The following is a 7,438-nucleotide window of genomic DNA, read 5'->3' on the forward strand; positions in this document are numbered from 1 at the left end:
CTATTATTGTATTTTACATATTCGTATTTTTTTTTATTTTAAATGTCACATATTATATAATTATAATTTCGGTTTATTTAATATTTTTGTACACCGAACTTGGTGTTCGAGGGTTGCCTTTTATATTTCGGCATTGAAGAATAAAAACAAATATTGAATAACGAAAATCGCTTTATTGTTTTTCAAAATATTTTCCATTAAGTTCTATAGACTCTTACATGACTCTGAACCCATTGTAGAAGCAATTTTGCCACTCTGATAGAGGTATCCCTAAAACTTCTATTCTGAACGCATCAACCGCCTCTTCTGGTGCCGCAAAACTTTGGCGACTTAGTTTATTTTTTACGTACAGGAATAAAAAGAAGTCATTTTATGGCGGGTCAGGACTTTACCTTTGATGACTCAACAAATTGATGTTTTAAGTACTCAAGAATGCAATTGTTTCAAAACAAGTGTGAGAGTTCGCATTTTCGTGCGTCTTCGTCGGTTGATTATCCCAATTTCTTGAAAGACAACTGGCAAAGAAGTGTTTGTGTGCCGCTCAGAACTTACTCTTCTGCGTTGCTATAGTGGTATGCTAGCGAGATGTCCAGTTTTTCTAAAAACACAGGCAACCATTAGCTTGGAAGTGCTTCGTACGCGAACAACTTTTATTGAAAACATCTCGTCTGGAAACACTTATCCAGTCACCTGCTGTTTACTTTCATAGGCGTAAATCCACGATTCGTCAACTGTCACAGACGTGTTTCGAAGCTGCGTTTTCGCATTTTTTAACACAACCAATTATCACGAGCCTATTTTTGAGCGATTGAAGACATTTTTTCAGTCAAATATTCATTTAATATTGATTGTATGGTCATCCCACTAATGCCAATAGTTGTCTCAATCTCACAATGAATCTCATTACGATCTTGCAATATCACTTAGTTTCCGGAACAAGACCTGAGTGTGCACGACTTTTTCGTATGGAAGTTATCTACAACCTCGATTAAATTCACCATACCATCGATAAACATTGGTCCATGATGAATCTTCCTTGCCAAAAAATTAATTAAGTTCAGCGTTGCACTGTTACCAAGTGAATTCACGTCGAAAGTCGTAAAATTAAAAACGCGAAAATATTTGCAATATTATCCCATTTTTGGACGACATGAATATTTTAAGTTACTGTAAACAACACAATCAGCGTTCCTATGTCAAAACGTGCAGCGCATGTACTTACAACATCAAAAAAGTCTAATTTTACGATGAAGCTCACTGCCAGAATGCAACACTGGGGTTGCCAAATACCGAAATATAAAAGGCAACCTATGTACATATTAAGTTTGCCACGATGTTTGTAGCACCCGAAAGGAAACCTCGGAGACTTTATAAAATATATATTTAAATGATCAGTTCGTCGAGCCGTCCGGCTGAATGTTCGTCAAAATGATCGATTAAATTCTTGTAAGAAATATTTTGTACTTGTGAAGGGTTTTACAGCACCCGTGTGAACGAAGTTGACGTTTTTTCATGTTTACCACATTTAAATACTTTTTTTGCTATAATTTTTAAATTTTTTGCAATAATTTTTTGCTATAATTTTTTTTGCTATAATTTTTTGCTATAATTGCTTTGCTATAATTTTAATTATTTTTTTTGTGATATAAAACTTGATGTCCTTTTGAGTTTCAATATTTGATTAAAAACTTATATTTTTTTTAATTTTCATTTTTTTTATTTCTTCTTAAGTTTTAATGTTACATATGTACTTGAGTATGTTTTTCGAGTTATTATTATGAATTGATGGAAAATTATTATTATTTTATTTCTGGAACTTAACTTTTATCTTCATTTTTTCTATAAACCACTTAATTATTCAAAACGGTTCAAGTCTTTATAGTTTTCTTTTTGTTTTATAAATACTTTGAAGCTTTTATTTCATTATTTAAATTTTATTTTCATATCAATTCTAAATTTATTTAATCGAAGTCCTAATTATTCAAACTAATTTTTAAGGTTCTTATTTTCTTTTTCATGAATTTATCATTTTCGAAAACATCATTTACATATATTTTTTTTCTTTTTTCTTCATAATTTTATTTAAGTTTAAGTAAAAGCACAAAACGCTATTATTGACTGATTTTAATTCATTTTATAGCATTATTGAAACAATAATTGTTTTTTTGGCATAAAAATCCATAACTTTTTGTTAATATTTAGTGAAAAATGCGAAAAAATAATTATTTATATATTTTATTATTTAATATTTTGCTAAAAAACATTCAAAAATACACAGTTTTATAAATAAAATAATATATTCACTTTTAAAACAATTATTTTTTATTATTTACCGCTGATTTTAATTAATTTTTAATTTTAATTTATTTAATTAAATATTAATACTTAAAAATATTTAATTAATAGAGGAAATGTAATAAGATAAAAAAATATAAAAGGTGTCCAGAAAAAGTTGAAAATTATACCTAAAATATATTTATTTGTAAATTTTATGAAATAAATTTTGGTCACTAGCACCCAATAAATTTTAACAGCAACGTTTTACAACAATTACTGCAATCTTTTGGCTTCATTTGTCTTAAGCTTTTAAAGTAGCCAACGTTGCAAACTTTTCACAGTTCTCAGAGACTATTTTTTTCATTTTCATTTTTTTTAAGAAGAAATTTCTTTACAATTTTCACCTTCGAAAACTCGGCCGCCACAAAGCTTAACACTTATGCGTTTTCCCACAATTTTGCACTTCAGCACTTCCGTGAGCCACTAATTCTCATTAATTTCGACTTGACACGCTTACGACACCGTACCGTTATTGTTAGTGCTCACTGCTGGCATTATCCTTTTAAGCGTTAATAAGCGCTACGCTTACGTATATGTTTAAGTATGAATTATTAGGTCGTTGAATTGTGACTTCCGCAATGTACAGTTAACGCACAAATTGCCATCCAACACGCACAACAAGTCGGCATCGACTGACCTGTCTTTCTTGGCCACGGTCGCTGCTGGTGTGCCAGAAGTTTGTCGTCTTCGTCGTGTCGCCGAATGGTGTGCAGCGCAGTGCGGTGTTGATGCGATGCGTTTCGTCAGTCGGTGTTGTTGCTTGCAGCAGCGCAATGTTCGACTCCTTTTTAACATACGCCGTTAACTTTTTTTGTCCTATATTATAATTTAGGTATATATGTACATACATATGTACATATGTATGTTTAATTGTTAGCCCTGAAAATAAGCGCACGCCGTTGGATTAGCTTCCTTATTTTGAGTGATAACTTCGTTTTTGTTACATTTTTGGCCATTTGCCACCATTGTGCGAACTTGAAATCAGCGCATTGTTGTGTTTGTAGTTGTTGGCCAGACAACTAAATGCGTTGGGACCAGTGTTGCCACTGCGATTTTACGAAATTATTTAAAAGTTGTTGCAAACATTTAAAGACAAACATTCTTATGAGTCGTTGATATGGTTCCATTAAAAAGTTCTGGGTTTTGAAGAAAAGTTGTGGTTTTAGGTCTAATGTCCTGCTAGATAATGATGTCCGAACCAGCTTCCCCCGGCGGATACTGCGTCGAATACTTTCAGAGCTGGAGTGTTTTCGTCTATTCGGACAACATGACCATTGTTGTCATCGTCCATGGCTCTCTGCACTATACAACAGGACAGGGATGATGAGTGACTTGTAGATTCTGCTCTTTGTTCATCTAGAGAGGACTGGACTTTTCAATTGCCGACTCAGTCCGAAGTAGCACCTGTTGGCAAGAGTTATTCTGCGTTGTTGGTGTTAATTCTGATTCCAAGATAGACGAAGTTATCAAAGACTTCGAAATTATGACTGTCAACAGTGGCGTGGGAACCAAGACGCGAGTGCGGCGACTGTTTTTCTCTATTAGGATGAGCAACTCGAATTATTTTCTCCAGGTTTAGATTGAAGAGGTCCCACGAAATGGAGTCACCTTGGCTGAAACCTCGTTTGATATCGAACGGCTCGGAGAAGTCCTTCCTGATCCTGACGGAGCTTTCAGTATTGCTCAACGTCACTTTACACAGCCATATTAGTTTTACGGAAATACCAAGTTCAGAAATCGCGGCATAGAGGCTGTTAAAAGCTGCTTTGAAATCGACGAAGAGGTGGTGTTTGGAACCTATTATCATGGGTCTTGTCCAAGATTTGGCGTATGGCGAATATCTAGTCAGTTGTTGATTTTCCAGGCTTGAAGCCACGCTGATAAGGTTCAATCAGTTCGTTGACGGTGGACTTTAATCGTTTGCATAGTATGCCCGACCTTGAATGCGATGTTGAATAGCATACCACGGTAGTTTGTGTTGAATTTTGGGGATCTTCCTTTTTCTGGATTAGGCAGAGTACTCTTAAATACCAATTCTCAGGCATGCTTTTGTCCGACCATATTTTACAAAGAAGCTGATGCATGCAGTTCCTCGCCACCCTATTTGAATAGTTGCTTTCTTGTTCTTCAGACTGGTAATTGCTATACGAACTACCAAACTAGTATCCGCGACAAATTACCTAAACCCAATTTCTTGAAAAGCTGTCCCTCAGCTTCGTAGGCGTTGTGGAGTTCAGTTTATCTAAAGATAAAGTCACAGACAGATGTGTCAAAAAATAAATATTTTATAGCAGAATCCAGGGGACTTCACATCCGATTTAAAACATTTCATATATAATTGTTAAAACGAGACACCATGCAGCAAATTGCTTGGGAATTCAAAAATACAGTACCAATCATTTTGCTGCGACAACCCTGCCTGTTTCACGCAAAGGACTAACAGGCCCACTATCGACCGCGTGCCTTTTCCAACAAAAACAAATTTGTATAACGAACAAGCTCGAGATGGAGCTGCGACACAACAACAAACTTGCATGTCAAACCTGCCTGCCAAACAATGATTGCACAAGACGCAACACAACAACAAGCGCAATTAAAACTTTACTGTGCGAGGTCCTTTCCTGCGGAGCGTGAGTTTCCGCATGTGGGCGAGTCACGTGCAGCCAAACGATAAACACAACCGAGCTAACGGCATTGCAAGTACATATATGCAACTTCAAACATGGTGAAGCGGGTAAAAAACACACAGGGCTGCCTGTGTATATAGGTAGATATTTATTTACATATTTAGATGTATGTGTGCGTGTATGCGTGCCATAAATAAGGAAGCTCTTGATAAAAGCGCACAAAAATTGCGAAAGCAGTAAAGTAAATGGGAAAAAATTTTGCCGGCAACAACTTTGCGCTTTGCATATACATACATATGTATGTAAGTAACTATGTATGTATGTATGTATGTACAATATTTGCATAGCTTTGTATGTACTTACGTATATACTGGGGGCTGGTGTCACGCGAACGTTTGAGTAAATAGAAATGCGCGAAGACACTTACATACAGTTATTTGCTAAAATACATTTACATATATACACATATTCGTATGTATATACATATGTAAATGTTTGTATATATATGTATGTGTACTCAAATGGCAAATGGATTTAAGAAACTTGACTTGACGATTGGGCAACTTGATTCGTAGAAGGCGCACAAAAGCAATGAAAAAACGCACGAGCCGACAAACCTCAGCAATTATATAATGACACATACACACACACACACACACAATACACGCACAGAGTTTAGGCAAACATTCATATGAGCAACCATAAATAAAGCTGCCGCAAATGGCAAAGGAACCCGAGCAAAACTGAACAAGCATAAGTGTGTGTGTGTGTGTGTGTGAAGGCTGTGCATGGGTAACTACAGCAAAAAGGCAGCTAAAAAATTTTCAAATCGTATAAAAGTGTAAACGAGGCTCAACTGCAAGCTGCAGCCTCTAATTCCGCACCAACCACAACAACAACAAGCGTGTTAATTAAAGCTTCATCTTCGCTTGCCAGTACCACACAGCGGTTGTCAGCAGCGCTGTGCGCCCATAATCATTGTTACATCATCACTGGGTGTTCGAGCTGCTCGTAGTTGGAAGTTGCGTCGCATCTTTTGTAATTCTATGCTCTTCTTGGTTCGGCGGAAAATGTAAAGCATGCCGCAGCAAGCTGGTTAGCAGTGTTTAATGCGGAATTTTTTGTTGGGTCCCCAAATGGGTGGAGTAATAATGTAGATTGGAAAAACCGTTATTAAAAATGTGCAACTGTATACTGAGAAGGGTTTTTAATGCTTCGTAATTAGGAAAATTCGATAATATGATGTAACTAAAGTACGGGTGTGTAATTTGAAGCATTGCATAATTAATTATTATTACACATTTTTATGAAATACCATCAAATGGCAGCATTTTTTTATAATTATGTAATTTTATAAATACTTGCCAGTCACAAGTGTAAACAGACTCCTTATATTTGAATAATTTCACAACAAATAACTCGTTTTTCAATAGGGACGCTACAAAGTACATATATATACCGATAAGGACGGCAAACGACGCCAAATTTGTTGCCGATCATTTGACATTTCTCTTCAATAAAGATTACCATTTCATCACAGAAAGACATACGATCCAACAGCGAGTCGAAATTATTAAAATTTACTTCCGAAACCTCCAGTCTCTGTGGCCTCAACTTTAAGAGCGCTACGTCCAATTTATGGTCGTCATAATCGTCCTGTCAGATAAACAATTGAACGTCTAGTGGTAAAATTTGAATCCACAGTCTCGGTACAAAATGTTCCCGTGCCAGGTAGATTAAGATGTGCCCATAATGTCGAGAATATTGCTGTCGCTAGTGCATCAATTGAAGAACACCCAAATCAGTCTCTCACACGTCGTTCTCAAGCATTGGTCATCTCTGTGACGTCATTGCGGCGAATTTTGCGAAAAAGTTCTCGGCCTACATCCTTACAAAATCAAATTGCACAAGAGCTGAAATCACTTGTCCACCAGAATAGTCTTATGTTCGTGAATTGGACTAAACAACAACTTGAAATTGATCCGGATTTTCATCGAAAAATCATCTCCAGCGATGAGACTCATGATGGCTGAATGGCATCGTCAATATGCAAAATATGGGTTATTGGTCAGGCACCAAACCAAACGTACTCCATAAGTCACCATTGTATTCCGAAAAAAATACGGTTTGGTGCGTTATATGGGCCGTACTTCTTCCGTGGTGATCACGACCGTCACGTGACGGTGAAAGGAAATCGCTACCACTCAACCGATAACTACCGAACCGAATATTTTTGGCCCGAATTGGATGATATGGACTTGGACAATATGTGGTTCCAACAGAATGGCGCCATAAGCCACACAGCGAATGTTATAATCGATTCATTGAGAACCAAGTTTGAATCCACAGGCTCGTGTTATCTAACGAAATGGCCCAGTCAATTGGCCACCTCGGTCGTGCGATCTGACGCCGTTTGACTATTCCCTGTGGAGCTACGTAAAGTGTATGGTCTATGCAAACAAGCCAGCGACGAT

The sequence above is a fragment of the Bactrocera dorsalis genome, chromosome 2, assembly GCF_023373825.1.
Source record: "Bactrocera dorsalis isolate Fly_Bdor chromosome 2, ASM2337382v1, whole genome shotgun sequence".
In the NCBI taxonomy this organism is placed as follows: Eukaryota; Metazoa; Arthropoda; class Insecta; order Diptera; family Tephritidae; genus Bactrocera; species Bactrocera dorsalis.